The sequence below is a fragment of the Callithrix jacchus genome, chromosome 6 (genome assembly GCF_049354715.1).
Source record: "Callithrix jacchus isolate 240 chromosome 6, calJac240_pri, whole genome shotgun sequence".
In the NCBI taxonomy this organism is placed as follows: Eukaryota; Metazoa; Chordata; class Mammalia; order Primates; family Cebidae; genus Callithrix; species Callithrix jacchus.
In genome coordinates this window covers 51814920-51834688 of record NC_133507.1, presented here as the reverse complement: position 1 = coordinate 51834688, position 19769 = coordinate 51814920, and the positions used below count along the sequence as shown (strand labels likewise).

Genomic DNA, 19769 nt, shown 5'->3' with positions numbered 1-19769 from the left:
TTTTTGAGATTGTTTAAGTGATTGTGATGAATATGCTGATAGAAATATGGACAGTAAAGGCCATGCTAATGAGATCTCAGATGGAAGTGAAGAATATCTTATTGAAAAATTGAAGTAAAGTCCATCGTTGTTACATAGTTGCAAAGAAATTGGCTGCAGTATGTCTTCTACTCCCTAGAGATTTATGGAAGGCAGCACTTAAGGGTGATGAACTTTTGTATCTGGTGGAAGAAATTTCTAAGAATAACATCACTCAAGAAGTGATGTTGTTACTTTTAATAGCTTATGCTCAGTTACAGCACAGCAAAGTAATAATCTAAAGGCAGAATTTATAGTTAGAAGGGAAGCAGAGTATAAAAGTTTGAAAAATTTGCAGCCCAACCATGCACAATGAAAGAGTGTTTTTAAGAGAACAATTCAAGGGTACAGTCAAGAGACTACTTGCTGAAAAGATTAGTATGGATAAAAGGGAGCCAAGTGCTGTGCATCAGGACACTGGAGAAAAGGCCCAGCGGCCTAAGAGGGCAGAATGGTTTTGAGGAACAAGCCTGGGGTGTTTTCTGTGAAACTGCTTCCCAGGGCCACTTCAGGCCACTGTTCTTGCATCCTGGTGGCTCAAGCAGCCCCAGGTGTTACTTGTGCTGTCACTCCAGAGAGTCCAAGCTGTAAGCTTTGGCAGCATCCACATCTAAATGGTGCTAATTTTGTAGGCATGTAGAATATAAGAGTGGTGGAGGCATGGCAGCTCCCACCTAGATTTCAGAGGATGTATCAGAACACCTTGGAGCCCAGGCCGACTTGTCAAAGGGGCACAGGCACTGCAGAGAGCCTCTGCTAAAACAATGTGAGCAGAAATGTATAATCAAAGCTGCCATAGAGAGTCCCTATAAGGGCAGTGGAGGTTGAGGGATTGGGGCTGCCTTTGGGACCCTAAGACTACAGAGCCATTGACAATGTGCAATGTCTGCCTGAAAAAGCTATGGGCATTTGACTTTAACTGTGAGAACAGCCATGTGTACTGCACCCAGTAAAGCAACTGGGGCAGGGCTGCCCAAGGCTTTGAGAACCCACCCCTCACATCAGTGTGCCCAGAAGATGGCACATGGTGTGAAAGATTATGCAGGAGCCTTAAGATTTAATGTCTCCCCTGCTGGGTTTCAGACTTGCATGGGGTCTCTCATTCCTTTCTTTTGGCCTATGTCTCCTTTTTCAAGTGGGATTGTTTACCAAATGTCCATTGCATCTTGAAAGTAAATAACTTGGTTCTCATTTTACAGGCTTACAGCTGGAAGAAACTTGCTTTGAGTCTTAGATGAGACTTTAGACTTTTAAGTTGTTGCTGGAACAAGTTAAGACTTTTGGCGCTATTGGAAGGGAATGACTGTATTTTGTATGTGAGAAGCACATGAATTTTTTGAGGCTAAAGGCAGAACACTATGTTTGCATATGGTTCATCCTCATCAAAACTCATGTTGAAATGTTATTGCCAGTGCTGCAGTATAGGGAGACGGAGCCTAGGGGAGCTGTTTGGGTCATGGGAGTAGACCCCTCATGAATGGCTTGGTGCTGTTCTCGCAGTGGTGAGCTTTTGCTCTTGTGAGACTGTATTAGTTCTCATGGAAATGGATTAGTTCCCATGAGAGTGGTTGCTATAAAGCAAGATGCCCTTGGGTTTTGCCCCTTTGCACGTGCCTGCTTCCCCTTTGACCTTCCGCCATGCTATGATGCAGCATAAAAGTCCTCACCAGAAGCCAAGCTGATGCTGGTGCCATGCTTCTTGTACTTCCCAGCCTGCAGAACCATGAGCTAAATAAACTTTTTTTATAAATTACCCAATCTGATCTATTCTGCTGTAGCAACACAAAATGGACTAAGACAGGTGCTATTATACAAATTAATTTATTAGGCAGAACACAATAACATGATTTATAAAAAGGAGTTAGCAGAGAAGACAGTTTTGGGAACTACCACTATTTATTTATTCCTCAGAGACGGAGTGTGCTATGGGATACACTGATGGGGATGTTACACAAATTACTTTATTTTAGCATGTTTCACTGCTTTCACTCCCAACATGTAAGCAATATTGAAGTATCATGTCTTTCCTCCAGACTGGAACCTTTCATGGTCAGAGATATCCTGTTAATACCTGTTTTTATTTCTGCAATGTAGCCATGAAAATAATAAATTGGATAAGAAGGGTCTTTGAGGCCCATGGTCAAAAGATAAGATTTCTAAAAGAAAAATGTCATCAGCCGGTAGGAACACCTATTCTGGCTTGCAAAGTGTTCAAACTGTTTTTCCCATGGCATCAGACAGCCATCCAAAATGCCTCTGATGGCCAGCTATCCAGTTGTCTGAAATGACACAAATTTTCATTTGACTATTGCCTAAGATATTACAGGCCTGGTCAGATTTATCTTTAAGTCCTGAGCAGTGACAATATGTACAATTGTCCTATTGGATTATGCTTTAAATTTTCTTGCTAAGATTAATGCAGTATATACAATTAGCTTTCCTTAGACCACACCAGCCTTATGAACAATTAAAAACCGGATGACAATTGCCATGGTGTTTGAGCAGCAACTTAAATATTGCACTCTTTTTTTGAGGCTTTCTCTGTGGAGAGTTATGGAGCACATTTCCTGGGTGTGTTAGGCCATTCTTGCTCTCATGGCTAGAGTGGGAGCAAGAGAGAGAGAGGGAGGAAGTGCCACATAGTTTTTAAAAAATGAGATCTTGAAGGAACTCAGAGTGGTAACTCACTTATCACCAAGGGCATAGGACTAAGCCATTCATGAGGGATCCACCTCCAGGATACAGACACCTCTCACCACACCTCACCTCCAACACTGGGGATTATATTTTAACATGAGATTTGGAGGGGACAAACATTCAAATAACATCGCTGTGGCTGTGCTGGTGGACTAAGAGACCAACATTCAAATAATATCGCTGTGGCTGTGCTGGTGGACTAAGAGACCAACCTAGAAAACAAGTCTGTCCTTTAAGCCTCCTGCTCTCTCACTCTCCACATTCAATGACTCAAGTTCTAACAATTCTGCCTGTGAACTAAGACAACTCTGTATGCTTCTCTTTAGTCTCTATCACCACCGCTCTGATTTCTGCACCACCATCTCTCTCTTGGATACGGCAGTAAGCCTTCTTGCAGAATAAATGGTTTCCCCTCATCTCTTTCTGGAATGCTTCCAAAAATTACAAGGTACTTCATCTTCCTTCTTTCTTCAGGATTTTACTTTGGGGACCTCTTAAGCCTTTAAATGCACTTTACCATTTCTCCCAGGAAATCATGGGATCCTTGTACAATGTAGACCTCCCAGTGGTTTCTTTCTGTGTTAGAGTTTCTGTCTCAGGTATGGAGTGCTATGGCCGTCACCCCAATGACTCTTGCAGCCTGAATATATAGGAACATTTTAGGACTGAGACTTCAAATTATTTTGGAAGAAATGGTTTCTATAAATGGTATTAGAAGTCGAGGGTGATAGAGAGAATTTAAATTGATTTAGTGACTTTCTTTTTTTTTTTTTTTTTTTGGGATGGAGTCTCACTCTATTGCCCAGACTAGAATGCAGTGGTGCAATCTTGACTCACTGCAACCTCCACCTCCTGGGTACAAGAAATTCTTGTGCCTCAGCTCCCTAGCAGCTGGGATTACAGGTGGGCACCACCATGCCTGGCTAATTTTTGTATGTTTAGTAGAGATAGGGTTTCACCATGTTGGCCAGACTGGTCTCAAACTCCTGACCTCAGGTGATCTGTCTGACATGGCCTCCCAGAATGCTAGGATTAAAGGCGTGAGCCACCATGCCCGGCTGCGACTTTCCTCTAGCGAAGAATTTAATAACATTATTTTGCTTTATAAGCACGTCAAGTAGTTTTCTTATCCCTGGATCTCTATGCCACTGGGGGATTTTTAGAGATGGTTATATGGTTTGACTGTGTCCTCACCCAAATATCATCTTGAATTGTAACCCTGATAATCCCCAAGTGTCATGCGAGGGACCTGGTGGGAGGCAATTGAATTATGGGGGCAATTTCCCCTATGCTGTTCTCATGATAGTGAGGGAGTTCTTACCAGCTCTGATCGTTTTATAAGTGTCTGCATTTTCCCTGCTGCACTCAGTCTCCCTGCTCCTGCCCTGTGAAGTGGTGCCTTCCGCCATGTTTATAAGAATCCGAGGCCTCCCAGCCATGCAGGACTGTGAGTCAATTAAACCTCATTACTTTATAAATTACCCAGTCTCAGGTATTTCTTCATAGCAGCATGAGAATAAACTAATACGGTTTTGCCCTTCTTTGGCCTCAGCAAATGAAACCTTGAAGATCCTTCCTTCTCTGTAAAGAACCTATGAAAATAAAAAACAAAGAAATAAACAAAAAAAAGTCAAGACATGAAAATATCCTCCAATGGCATCATGTGTTTGAAAGATGTCAGTTCAACATAAAATCATCTGAAGTCAGATCCCTGTTCTGCCATCACCAACAGTGTAGCTATGAAAAGCTCTTAACCTCACTGAAACACAGTTTTCTTGTTGGTGAAACAGGACAAAAAATGTCTATGTAAATTTATCACAAGAGTTCAAGATAATACATAGCATCTGACCTAGAGTAGATACATAATACATTTAATGATTAGTGTTACATAAATGGAGCTATTGCAATTCCTTGGGACTCTTATTAGACTATTTTAGGCTTAAATGACTATGGGCCCAGATTATTAAGATAAACATCTGCCTGCCATCCAGGAATAGATGTTCTCCCACTTGATGTTACATTCCTAAGAATGTCTGATAAACTCTAGAATGTGGAAGGGAAAATATCTGGTATAAAGCAGTGTCTTTATTAAACCTACTTCTCTCTAAGAAATGAACATTTCAAGTTAAATAGTTTATTTTGTTCACTGAACAAATTAGTAAGTGCTTACTCCACTCAAGGCATTATGAAGGATCTAAAACTTACAAGACATTTACAGTCCAGAGGAGATGCCACAGGTACATTGAAAAAAAAATTGCAACCCAGGCAATGTGGACAGTGCCTTTAAAGTGATACAACATGACACAGAGGTTCAGAGTTATAGTAGAAAACAAACCCTGGTTTGGCTAGAGCAGCAGTTTGCAACCATGTCAGATGCCTTGCCCCTTCTTTTATAACATATATTTTCTAAGGCCCTCTTTACTATTTTAAAATGAAATTCATATGTAATTTATAATATCCTACACACAGTTTCTTTTCCTTCTTTCTTCTTCTTTTTTAAATCTCAGCTGCATAAACTGATTAATCATAATGATTAGTCATTGACACACTTTCATTATTGGTCCATGCATGGCTCTCTTCTAGTCTTCTCTTTATTTAGTTAGTTTTAGTAATATAATAATCGACAGTGAAGCCATCACCCAACTTAAAAGACAAGACCTTTACCATAACCTACATTTAACTCTGGAGATTCCTCCCAAACCGTCCTCCATCTCTCTTATCCTAGGTAACCATCACCCTAAATCCATTGTTTACACTGTCTTGCTTCCCCTTTTATATCATTTCAGTGTATCTATATGAATTTATTGGGCATACCTTTATTTTAGTTGTTTGAGCTTTAAAAAGCCCTTTTAATGTTATTCATCCATATTATCACATATGTCATTGTGGGGATTCATTGGTTTTAACAACCGTATTACATGCCATTAGGTGAATTTGGTGTAGTTTACTTGCCCACTCTCCTGTTGACCGGCATTTTGATTGTTTCTAGGTTTTTGCTGTTTTGAAAAGTGCAGCTATGGACATTTTTATATACACCTTTTTGTGTACACATCCAAGAGTTTTTCTTGTATATGTACCCAGAAGTGGAATTGTATCATTAGAGTATTTGAATATTTAATGTTATCACATAAAACCAAACTATTTTTTCACAGTCGTTGCCCTAATTTATCTTCCCACTCACAGTGTATAAAAGATTCTGTAAATATACATCCTCTTTAACACCTGCTGTTGTCAGAATTTATGTTTATTGGCCATATAGACTTTCCCTTTTGTAAAGGTCTTGTTCTTGTCTTTTGCTCACTTTTACATTGGATTGTAAATTCTTTTCTTACTAATTCATAAGAGTTCTTTATATAGTCATTATACTAGTTCTTTATCACTTATGTGAATTGCAAACATCTGGTTTGTAACTTTTCACTTACATTTAAGGTAAAGTACTTAATTTTATTAATCTTTTATAGTAAACAATTTTTATGTATTGTTTTCAAAACTTTCCTTACTTTATGTCTAAATTATATTCTTTTTTTACAGTTTGATTTCTGCATTTAAATTTTAACCCATTTGGACTTGTGGTTTCTATATGATGTGAGGTAGAGATTCATTTTAATTTTTTTCCAAATAACCTTTTTTTCTCAGCTCCATTTATTGAACAGTCTCCTAGCCTACCTCGATTTGACATACCACCTCTGTTGTATACAAAGTTCCCTATAAGCATGAATCTGTTCCTAGGCTCTCTCTTCTATTCCATTGTTAAATTTTATCAAGTTCTGGACCAATGCCACATTGTCTTAATCTCCATATACCCATCATAAATTCTAATATCTGGTTGGGTGGATACCATCTCTGTATTTTCCTTTTTCAGACGTAAATTGTCATGACTATTCTTGGTTCTTACTTTTCCTTATATGGCTAATTTTAAACATCAACATAATGCCCCTACTATAGTGTGAAGAATAAGCAAAAGCAAAATGATTTGTAGTAAAATAGTATGTAGTTTAATGTATATGAGTCTAGGTCATGACAACAGCAGAAAAACCTCTCCACAAATATTCAAAATGCCCTAAGAGTAGCGCAGCTCCAGCTGAGAACTGGCAGCATAGAGAACCAGCCGATACTGTAGCGAAGACAGCATATTACTTGAGCCTGAAAGGGTGGGTGGGATTTAAGCTGGCAGATCTGAGTAGGGGAAGAGCGGAATTTCAGTACAAAGATAATAAAGCACAAGTTATGTTTGTAGGAAGCTTCCTGATTAAGTCGTAAAAGAATTTCTGCTTTTAGTTTTTGTTTGTGGAGAGCTGGGGCAGGCCAGGGCATGTTAATACCTATATCACAACCCCTTAAACTAGTGCAGTCCAGCACACAGCTCACCCACCTGCTTGCTTTTGGACAAATCAGCTAGAGGCTAAATTAAGTTCTGAGAACATAAACCAATAAAGCAAAGCAATAAATCCAGCTTTAATAAAAATGAAACAGGTTCTCTACATTCACTTTAAGCTGTAACTTTATTAAGTGCCTTTACATTGTATTTTATTAAGCACATTTGTAATAACATTTTTTTCAATTGACAAGTGTTTCCTATTGTTTCATTTTGCCTCTGTGAACAGCTTAGATCTTTTAAAAAATAAAGTTTGGACATTAAAGCATGGTTGTGATTGCCTGATAAAGCCAGGTAGTAAGAAAGTGGGGAAAGGGCCCCAACTTCATTATATGATGACTAGGCCGGCCTAGTGGAGAATTTTGTCCTTTCTCAGGTGGTAGTTCCCAGGCTGCCCTTCACTGTGTTGACTCCACAGGTAGGGGCTGGGAGGAAGGGAGCTATTCATTTATCCAGATAGTAATCAGTTTCTCTATATATTTAAGCATCTAACTAGCAATTCCCTTTAGGTAGAATAGCAAGATAAAATAGCTAGTTTTTTAGACATTCAGTAAGACAAGGGTGTTACGACCTCCTTGAAAGTCTCGTAGCTATTTCTGATGTTAGAGGAGGATGTTCACATTATGTGTTTCATAGTGTAAAAAACCACGCCACAGATGTAAGTTTGTAAAAGGCTTTGAACCTGGATCTAAATACAGTACCTTTGAAAATTTGCAATATTATTTAAACCAGATATTTGCTGTACCCAAGTCATACTCTCCTATGATGTTCAAATTTCGTTTTTTTAATCACTATCATATTCCAGCATTCCTCCACCATACGGTTTCCAGATTTTGCAAATAAACCTGCAGGACATAAGTATGAATAGAATAAGTATATTGGGACATGTTTATATTAAAAATCATTTGTTGTTTATCAGAAGTTCAAATTTAAGTGGGCACCTGGATTTTATCTGGAAAGCCAACCACACGCCAGTATTTCACACTCAGATTTCTCACTTCTACCAAACTCTTGATTTCTCTCACATCTCACTTTTCGTGGCATATCCCCTCTTTAGTCCTTATAACTATACTAATATGGAAGTCACCCTTTTCCTTATTTTCTCCCCAACACCATTGCCACCAGGCACTAAGTAGGGATAATGTTGAGGAAGGGGATATGTTTAAGAATAGTCACATTAAAGAAAAGCCATAAAAACACATATTTCTTATCTCAGGTCCAGTAAGTGGCTACATGTAAAAAAAAAACTTCAGTATATTTAGGTGTCTATATATGTAATACATTTTGATGTATTAAACAAATTAATAATTATATGCATTGGTTAATAATGATCATTACTTTTTTATTTATTTATTTTTTATTGCATTTTAGGTTTTGGGGTACATGTGCAGAACGTGCAAGATAGTTACATAGGTACATACACGGCAGTGTGTTTTGCTGCTTTCCTCCCCGTCACCCACGTTTGGCATTTCTCCCCAGGCTACCCCTCCCCAGCTCCCCCGCCGCTGTCCCTCCCCTATTCCCCCCAATAGACCCCACTGTGTAGTACCCCCTTCCCTGTGTCCATGTGTTCTCATTTTTCCTCACCCGCCTATGAGTGAGAATATGTGGTATTTCATTTTCTGTTCTTGTGTCAGTTTGCTAAGAATGATGTTCTCCAGATTCATCCATGTCCTACAAAGGACATGAACTCATCGTTTTTGATTGCTGCATAATATTTCATGGTGTATGTGTGCCACATTTTCCCAGTCCAGTCTATCATCGATGGGCATTTGGCTTGGTTCCAGGTCTTTGCTATTGTAAACAGCACTGCAATGAACATTTGTGTGCATGTGTCCTTATAGTAGAACGATTTATAGTCCTTTGGATATATACCCAGTAATGGAATTGCTGGGTCAAATGGAATTTCTATTTCTAAGGCCTTGAGGAATCATCACACTGTCTTCCATAATGGTTGAACTAATTTACACTCCCACCAACAGTGTAAAATTGTTCCTATTTCTCCACATTCTCTCCAGCATCTGTTGTCTCCAGATGTTATAATGATTGCCATTCTAACTGGCGTGAGATGGTATCTTAGTGTGGTTTTGATTTGCATCTCTCTAATGACCAGGGATGATGAGCATTTTTTCATATGTTTGTTGGCCTCATGTATGTCTTCTTTTGTAAAGTGTAAAAATATGGAACGCTTCACGAATTTGCGTGTCATCCTTGCGCAGGGGCCATGCTAATCTTCTCTGTATCATTCCAATTTTAGTATATGTGCTGCCGAAGCGAGCACTGATCTTCATTACTTTTAAACCTACACCTTTGCATTTTCTGTAAATGGATTTGATTATTTCATCAAATACATTTAACTCAACTTCTTTTAATATTAAGACTGGTATCTATGGCAGCATAAGCTACTTTATACTGAAAAGGTTAGATAGTTCTATTCTTTTTTTTCTTTTTTGAGACAGCATCTCGCTCTGTCCCCCTAGGCTGGAGTGCAGTGGCGTGATCTTGGCTTACTGCAGCCTCCACCTCCCGAGTTCAAGCAATTATCTGCCTCAGCCTCCTGAGTAGTTGGGATTACAGGCGCCTGCCACCATGCTCGACTAATTTTTTTGTATTTTTAGTAGAGATGGGGTTTCACCATCTTGGCCAGGCTGGTCTTGAACTCCTGTTCTTGTGATCCACCCGCCTTGGCCTCCAAAAGTGCTGGGATTACAGGAGTGAGCCACCATGCTCAACAAGATATTTCTGTTCTTAGAAAGTCCATGTCATATCCTGTACTGGAAATTTCTCATTCACTTTCTCTTCTCCTTCTGTCACATACTGCCCCCTCTCTTGCTGGGCCATCTCTTCTCATCACCTCTTCTCATCTCTCCCAGTTTATCTCCATTCCCAGGCCCCCTCTTCCTACAGCATTGCGCTTAGAAACTAAAAAATTCTTCTCACTTTATAAACCATCTTGTCTCATCTAGCCCAGGCCCTAAGGATCATCTTACTATAGCCAAAGGGGCTTATCAAAATGTATTGGCAAACAAGACAAGTCTCCGTCAGGTAAATTCTGCTACCAGCTCCTAACACAATGTTTACCTCCCTGCTACTGTTACTAAGGGGAGAGAAATATGAGGATCAAAAATGCCAGTTTAACCAGGAGGAGGAAGAATGGAGTGACCCTCCATGGTCCCTGGGATTAATTTTGAGCCACTGTGGAAACAGAGGTGAAGATCAGAAGCCAATAGAACTACTCAAGAGAAGCTTCGTTGGGCCTGGATGGAGATGCCTCAGCCAGGTAACCAGACAAGACTTTGGGTGGGGAGCGGGGGCCAGCGGAGGCTTTTTCCCACCTTTCTGACTGCCTTCTGGTAGCTGGAACAGGGGAGACCTTGCTGGCATCCAGGAACAGATACTAGCATTTTTATTTATTTATTTGTTTATTTTTGAGATGGAGTTTTGTTTTTGTCACCCACGCTGGAGTGCAATAGTACGATCTCAGCTCACTGCAACCTCTGCCTTCCAGGTGCAAGCGATTCTCCTGCCTCAGCCTCCCAAATAGCTGGGATTGCAGGTGCCCACCACCAGCCCAGCTAATTTTTGTACTTTTAATACAGACAGGGTTTCACCATGTTGGTCACGCTGGTCTCAAACTCCTGACCTCCAGTGATCCGCCCACCTCGCCCTCCCAAGTGCTGGGATTACAGGTGTGAGCCATTGCGCACAGCCTCCTGGCATTCTTCCATCAGACAATATCCTCTTCCAGATGAGTTATATGCAACTGGAGGGGGAACCACTATGGAGGAAGGAGGGGGAACTGCTGTTCACAGGGAGTTTGTGGAACACTGTAAGGCTGCCTTTTGGGCCCCCCAGGCCTAAAAAAGAGTCAAAAGTGACAGAAGAGAAGTCAACAGAGAGCTCACACATAGTTAGTTGGTCTATGGAGGAAAAATTAATTAGCTAGACCTGGAAGGATTGCTCAGTAGGCAGCCTCCTTTGAAGAAGTAGCATCTGCTATGTGAAGAGTAGTGCATGCATATATGAATGTTTACTATTGTTCTAACTAGTAAAAAAATACAAGGTAAAGACAATGGCTTCCTTTCAAGGAAATGGCTGCAGTGTTTCTAGAAGATTATGACAGATTTCTCTCTTGTGGCTTTTAAGAGATAGTTTAGGAATGTTGGTAGCTTACAGATGATAACACTTGAGAGACTATGAGGATCAGACTAAACCATTGAGACGGTGGCCCTGGGCTCAGTTCATATCACCCTCATGGAATCTAAGACGACCAACTTTGTATTGCCCTTAGAAATGGGTCTTTAAAAACACACTCCTAAAAGAAGAAAACAAGCAAGCAAACAAACTGAACCATCAACAGTACAGAAAAAGGAAAATGGAAGCCAAGACTTGGAACACAGTGACTCAGACTTGGAACACAGTGACCCCGACGCGGGACCTAAGTTACCCCGACGCGGGACACACTGACGCAGACGCGGGACACACTGACCGAGACGCCGGACACACTGACCGAGACGCAGGACACAGTGACCCCGGCGCGGAACACAGTGACTCAGGCGCGGAACACAGTGACTCAGACTTGGAACACAGTGATATTCATTGCAGCCCTTCGGGGTGACTCCAACCTTTCCGAGGTATGTGGAGGTAAAATCTGCCAGCTCCTGGTGGCCACAGGAGAAGCAAATCCATTTGCTGGGTGGACATTTTTAAAGCCGGCCACATATGTTAGCTATTTTTATGGCAATTAAATTGTTGAGGGATCTGTGCAATAAAACCTTTCACAACAAACCATGTGGAAAATCATCTAATCCAACCCGTGGAGGTCAAAAGCCACAGCAACATGTTGCTTTATACCATGAAGAAGAATGAAGACTCTTTAGACAGCTTGCTTTTCTTCTTTTCTTTATGGACTGGTGCTCCAGATTTGGAGTGGAAGGTAAACTGTGTAAAATGGCAGCAGCAGGGCTGGGGGCAGGGGAACTTTTCTTGACAATTTGAACCTACTGAATGCTCTGCCAGTGACTTCCAAAGCAGGGTCATTTCTCTGCTACCCCTTCATGTTGGGAAGTAGATACCCAAATTAAGGAATATGGGAGATGGAAGGGGAAGGAGAATCCTTTTCTCCAGGACAGGTTGGTAAGGGACATTAGTCAGAGCAGGATTTCCCTATGAAACGGCCTGGGGTTTGGGATGTCTGAAAGAGATTTTAATGATCCTCTGTGTTGAGACAGATGCATGGAACACACAACTTTCAGAACACTGGGGAACTCTTGCATTTTCTCCTGAGAAAATGCAACAGTCTAAATGAAAACAAATGCTTATAAGAGTTCTGTAACACATTCTTACTAATTCGTGTTTTGAGGATTTAAGCATGAGTCATTTAGCTACATGTGGGTCTAGAAAGTCATTATAGTTTCAAGAAAGTCTCCAGGCCAAAAACATTTGAAGTTTCTCATTAACCTCTAAACAATGACTAGTCCCATTTGTTCACCTCTATTCGAAGTTATTTCTGAAAACTTCTACCATTCAAATGGTGTTTACCTCCCAAAATAGGCTCCTAATGAAGTCAGCACACTATTCAATACTCTTTTCTCTTTCCTACCCAAATGTTTTAAAATTGGAGACTTAGAGCACATCTAAATAGCATGAAATGCATGGTTAGAACTATTTAAATAGAAAGAACAGTGCTACTATTAACAATCAGAAAATCCTCAGATCTCAAATGACAGAGACGGTGTCACACTCATTCTTACTATGTGATAGTCTAAATTCTGCCTGAGGTGTGTCACAAGTATTCATTCCATGCCTGGTGACCTCACCTGTGAACCCAGGCCAATTCTGGATGGATGAAGGTGTGTGGACAGTTTTTGACTCCTCCCTCTAAAACACCTTTACAATGTGGTTCATTTTGTTGAAGAATGGTTTCTGATCAACAGAATATGTGCAGATAAAACAACTGACCAAGGGATTGAAATTGTACTTCTTGGTTGTTGAGTGTGGTCCCAGGGACCTGAACTATTACATTTCCAGAACAAACCTCCACAGTCATGGTTGTGGCACCTTCAGCCCAGCAAGGCTGGGCTGAATGTTAGAGAGCATCTGGCACAAAATTCATATCTTAAAGGTGACAAAACTGAAGCTCAGAGAGGTGGGGGTGACTTTTACATTCAACAAAAACTAGGGCAAGAACTAAGGTCACCTAAATTCAAACCCCAGGTCTTTAAGTAAATAGTAAATACTTGCATTATTTGCTATTTATCTACTCTGGACTTGCATCTTATATAAAATGAGAGTATTGGGTGATTTAATCTGGTTTTTCTCTTGGTCCCAACATTCCTCAGTTCTTTCCACTGTGCTGTATCTTTGATCTCATTCACTCATTCATTCATTCCATACAGAGCAGGGTTGCTTGGAAGCAGCTGCTCATAAGGGATCATATCTCTCAGTCTGCTCCCACTTCCCTCTCAGCCCTTGCCTCTAGCTGGGGCCAGTTCTTAGAATGAGACGTGATTGGCACAGAAGCATGCCACTTCTGGGCAGATGCAATTAGAAAGTAGGTGTGTCATCTTCATTCTTTCTTTCCCATCTGCTAACTGGCATAGAAGGACTCCAACTCTAGCGGATGGTGGAGCCATAGGATGGAAGGAACTGGAGTCTCAAATCACTCCATGGAAGGCTGCCTGCCGAACAACTGCACTGGATTGTTATGTGCACCTGAAATTAACTTCTATGTCTTAATTTTTATTGTTGTTGTTAACTCTACTAGCATTACCTTGACTAATTCAGTCAGGCAACAGGCACTCAGTAAATGCTTACCATGTGCATGCCATTATGCAGGGTAGTAGGCATCCATCAGTGAATAACACACCATTTCTGCCATCAAGAAGTTCAACCTGGTAAGAGAAGACATATAGGTATACAGACAATTCCAATGGAGTATGGTAAGTACCATGGTAAATATGAGATGCTGTGAGAAACCATACCCTTGGGTATTTCAGGGAAGACTCCCAGCAAAAGTTGTCTTTAAGTCAAGTACCAAACAATGGTGGGATGACTGAGTGTTTGTGCCCCCCACAAATTCATATTTTGAAGCCCGACCCCCAATATGATGGTATTTAGAGATGGGGCCCTTTGGAAAATAATTAGGGTTAGATGAGGTCATGAGTATGGGTCCCTCATGATGGGATTAAGGCCCTTATAAGAAGAGGAAGAGTCTCTCTCTCTCTCTCTTTCTCTCTTTCTCTCTGTGCCATGTGAGGACCCAGCAAGAAGGTACTCATCTGCAAGCCGGGAAGAGAGTTCTCACCAAAATTTGACCATGCTGGCACTCTGATCTCAGATTTCTAGCCTCCAGAACTGTGAGAAATTCTGTTGTTTAAGCCATGCAGTCTATGATATTTTGTTGTGACAGCCTGAGCTAAGACAGATGGGAATTTCTTTTCAAAGGACCAACTTTTGCGAAAGCCCAGAAGTAAAAGAGAACAACACTTATTTAAGGAGCTTGGTAGCTACAGAGAAGGATGCAGAGGAAAGCTGAGGTTGAATCTGAAGGGAGAGCCTCACTAAGTAATTGAATAAGGTTCCCAGGAAGACAGGCTTCTATCCTGCTCCAGTCTTGCAGCGGCACCTGAAGATGTGCCTTGGGTCCTGTGGGCATGGTTGAAAGGTTAGGCAGGCAGAGAGAAATAAGGGACTGGCCTAGAAATGGTACTAGTGAGATCTGTAGCCTCTTTAATAAAGAAGAGATCTAAATGCTATCAGTTTGCAGATCAGGTGGATTTGACACAGCTTGGCAGCAAAGAGAAAAGCAGCAGCTCTGGAAAGTATGGTTCACTCACCAATAACGTTGTTAAGTAGGAATGCCTTCAACTCAAATTCATGGAAACAAAAGTAGAGTGGCTCTTCAGATTGGCAGTAAAAGCAAGCGCTTCAGGGCCTCGGCAGGACTTTGAGTCTAATGAATTTCTCCTCCAGAGAGTGAAGTCGTTATTTGCATCGTGGTTTCTGACTTGGCCCAGAGGGTTAAATTAGGAATCTCCCAACCCATTTGCCAATAAGCATCGTTTCGTGGACTTTTTTATTGCCTTTACTCTAGGTTTTTCCTCACCCTCAAATCTTCACAAAAGAGGGAAGAAAAACAACAGAAGCTCCCTTTTCCCAAACCTTGTCTAATCTTTTCATAATTCATGATCACAGAGCTGCTGTAGAAACGCAGCCTCAGTGCTGTGCTTATTCCCTGTGTGCTTGGCCAAGCACGCAATTCCATTCACCAGCACTCCAGTGAGCATGTGGTGATAAATAAAGCTGCCACCCTGCAGTTGCCCACCGTGTTTAAAATGACACATTGGACAAGTGGGTCTCTATTGCCTCCACTTTTTCATAAGAAGACTAAGAACAGTCTGTAAATGTAGTAAATCTTAATTTCTAATATAAACTCCAAATACAGAAAAAAAAAATCATAGGCCAGTTTAGACCAAAGTGAATTTGATGGCCAGATGGTGAGGGCTAGAATATTAAAAAGACAAACAATCTAAAGACTCATCTGGTAGCCACCTCATGGGTGGGGTTTCTCCTTTTCTCTCCTTGAAGCGAGCTTGCCTTCTCACAGAGCAATTTTATGGGGAACTAAAAGCACAAATGCAGGCAGAGCCAAGTCAACATTTAAAAATGCTAAATTTTTAACTGCAAAGCCCCGGAATTTAAAAAGGCCCTTTTGTTATGATTGTTCATACTAACGATTTGCTCTTACCACATAGTTACTCTGTGCAAGTCCACACGGTGTTCTTCATGCATTATCTCACTGAGCTTCTTGGAGCCTGTGAATTTTCTTTTCATATTTCCCAGTCAGAAATCAAGGGCCTTCTTTTTCTTTTACAATCATTAATAGGAGAGTTGAGGTTGAGTTACCCATTGAGTACTAAGGCATAGATCGGTGATCTCTAAGATGAACAAGCCAGCATTAAATCACCTTGTTGATCTATAATAATAAACTCCTTTGACTGGCAGCCAAAGCCCTCCTCAGTGCCATCCAAAACTACTTATGAATCTTACTTCCAGCCCCTCTGCTTCACATATTCTTTGTTCCCACCCTTTCCCACCTCTGTGCTTTTACTCTAGTTTGGTCAGTTGCCTTGATTGCCTTCTTTTCTTTCTTTCTTTCCTTCCTTCCTTCCTTCCTTCCTTCCTTCCTTCCTTCCTTCCTTCCTTCCTTCCTTCCTTCCTTCCTTCCTCTTTCTTTCTTTCTTTCTTTTCTTTTCTTTTTTTTTTTTTTTTTTTGAGACTGAGTTTCACTCTTGTTACCCAGACTGGAGTGCAATGGCGCGATCTCGGCTCACTGCAACCTCCGCCTCCTGGGTTCAGGCAATTCTCCTGCCTCAGTCTCCCTAGTAGCTGGGATTACAGGCACGCGCCACCATGACCAGTCAATTTTTTGTATCTTTAGTAGAGATGGGGTTTCACCATTTTGACCAGGATGGTCTCGATCTCATGACCTCGTGATCCACCCGCCTCGGCCTCCCAAAGTGCTGGGATTACAGGCCTGAGCCACCGTGCCTGGCTCTTTCTTTCTCTTCTTTCTTTTTTTCTCTTTTTCTTTCTTTCATTCCTTCCTTCCTTCTTTCTTCTTCCTTTCTTTTTTTTATGAGACAGTTTCACTCTGTTGTCCAGGCTGGAGTGCAGTGGTGCAGTGGTGTGATCTCAGCTCACTGCAACCCCCACCTCCCAGATTTCAAGTGATTCTCCTGTCTCAGCCTTCTGAGTAGCTGGGACTACAGGTGTGTGCAACCATGCCTGACTAATTTTAGTATTTTTGGTAGAGATGGGGTTTCACTGTATTGGTCAGACTGGCCTTGAACTCCTGACCTCAGGTGACCCACCTGCCTCAGCCTCCCAAAGTGCTAGGATTACAGGTGTGAGCCACCACACCTGGCCACCTTGATTGCCTTTCTCCCCAATCATCATCTTACATTCTCTACCCAGCCTTCAATCCAGCTCAGATTTTACATGTGCTGTGAAGCCTACCTCGATTCTCCTTCCCCAGCTGGAAGCCACCTTTCCTCTTCTGACCATCTGACGCTCTTTTTTAAGTTCAGAAAATCTGTGTTTGCAAGGATGTACACAGCAACATCGTTATAATAGCAAAAAGTAGGAAACAACATAAATGTCCACCAATGGGGTATCAGTTAAATAAATTATTGTGCTGTGGTATATTATGGAGAACATTGCAGCTATTAATCATGGTGATATCGATCTATATATTTACTGATTTAGAAAGATGACCACTACAGACTGCTGTGCAAAAATAGGGATGATTCTGTCTTTAAAAACAAAGGTAATTTAACGATTACCTTCTATAGTCAATGGTGAAGTCTCCCTCCCTCCTTTTTGCTTGCCCAAGCTCTGACCCCAGAAGTAGCCTAACGTTTCTGAAAGTCCTCAAAGGGTGAGAAGGGAGGATCCCACATACTCACAGCTATAGTCTCTATTCTGCTTCTGCCCTTGAAGATGCTCTAAGGTGTTTCATTGCTTTGCCTTCTAATAGAGCCCATCATGGGAATGATTTTGATCTACCCCAAGCCATCAGTCTGTGGGTAAGCACTGCATTCCATTGAGTGCTATACTCATCATGACACCTCTTCCTCCTTTGTTCACCATATGTGATGGGACACATGCTAGACAGGACGTGATCCCTATCCTGAAAAGGCTCACTTCAGGCTTCCATTCCCAGGCCTTGCTTGGAAGTTTCTTTGTAGCTATAGGATCACAGTACTTCCCCCTAGGGTAGGCACATGAACTGAGTGAAAAGATCTGGGTTCGAATCCCAGCTCTGTCACTTACTAGCTTACCCTCCTAGGCAAGTCATTCTCTCTCAGACTCAGTTTCTTAATGTAAGATAGGAGTGGCAATGTTACTATTCAGCTTTCTGGTAAGGAATGAATGAGATGCAATTATCAAAGTTATTCATATATTATAAAAATCTCCCGCAAAGGCTATTATTAAATACATGCCCAGTCCCACACCTCCTCTAACCTGTGCTACCTGTCAATTCATACAACTTCTGGGAATTTTTAAACTCTAGTTTTTGTTTTAAAAAAAGGTCAGGATGGGAACAAAACCTGCATGACCTCACTGATCTGAACTTCAAGGGACCCTTTGAATGTGAAAGGCCTGGTGTCAGCAGTGACCCTGACTCAGGATGTGTCTCACCACGTTGGCAGTATCTAAGGTGGCAGCACTTCAGTGGATCCAACTCTTGGTTGAAACTTACAGTCCATTCTCAAGTTCTCATCCAGACCATAAGATGGGATACAGAAAACCACGACCTTACATGTCAAATAAATAGGGTCCCTTTGCTGAAATACAAAAACGTGCATTTCCATGAAACTGAGGATTTGAACAAGCAACCCACACCCAGGAGGTTGAGGAACATGAAATATATGCCCCCAATTTCTCTTGCTTCTTCACTGCTGAGCCTCTCTGTTCTGCACTGAAGGCCATGATCACTTTGAGGTATGCGGATTGTTGTGTTCCCCTGTTGAGTGGTTTCTTTTGTGGGCCTCAGTTATAGTTATGAGGTGTTAACAGGCTCCTGGAAGAGCCATCAAATCAAGTGGAAGGTGTTAGATTTTGATCCCTGGCTGTGGTTCGGGTTTATTTAATTTCTGTCTCCTCCCCACACCTCCCTACTCTCAACCCTTTGGTCCATAAATCCAGGTGTATCATTTGTATCTGTTTGGGGGCTACATCCACTGTCATTCTTGCCCTTTATAGGTTTGGAAATAGCCTTTTCTTTCCATCATGAAGAGGTTGGGCCCTACAGTGTTCAGATACTTTTTACTCTTTTGATGCCCTTCTCCTGGGATCCAACAAGAACTAAATGGGTCCTTACTGCTATGGTCCATGTAGTTGACTTACAAACAGCACATGTAGATTTGTCTTCTTATGTGCAGTTTTTATTTTAAACCCAAGAAGCTGGAAACAGTGGCTCATGCCTGTAATCTCAGCACTTTGGGAGACCAAGATAGGAGGATCACTTCAGCCTAGGAGCTCAAGACCAGCTTGGGCAACATGGAAAAACCCTGTCTCTACAAAAAATACAAAAATTAGCTGGGTGTAGTGGTACACACCTGTAGGCACAGCTACCCAGGCTTGAACCCAGGAGATGAAGGCTTCAGTGAGCTGAGATCATGCCACTACACTCCAGCCTGGGTTACAGTTAGACTTTGGCTCAAAAACAACTATATATGTTTATACATATATATACACACACACCAGTGTTGTGTGTGTGTGTGTGTGTGTGTGTGTGTGTATGTAAAAGTAAAAATAAACCCAACTGTACCCTAGTTCTTCAGAAGCTCCCTCTGGGTCAGATGTGGGGTTTTCCTGCTGGTCATTTATCGTCTTGATAAACTCAGAACTCTCATTGACTACTCTGTTGATGGACAATCATTGTCTCTCATATTTTGTCTCTCTCTCTCAATTTTGATTTTAAAAAATACTTATTTATTGAAGAAAATTTGGACCATCAAGATGCATAAAGCAAAATGTAAGAATCACAGATGAGCTGTCTTCATGAGACAATTGCTGTTAACAGTTGCCATGTCTTTCTAATTGTTCATCT

At 41.3% G+C, this 19769-nt stretch overlaps 1 non-coding gene across 1 annotated transcript; it reads right to left on the bottom strand.

Annotated features, from left to right (window-relative positions):
• Nucleotides 1–9324: 9324 nt before the first annotated feature.
• LOC118154852 (U6 spliceosomal RNA) lies at nucleotides 9325–9431 on the bottom strand. The gene has a single exon (XR_004745105.1). It is a non-coding gene; the product is annotated as a U6 spliceosomal RNA (small nuclear RNA).
• Nucleotides 9432–19769: the final 10338 nt, after the last annotated feature.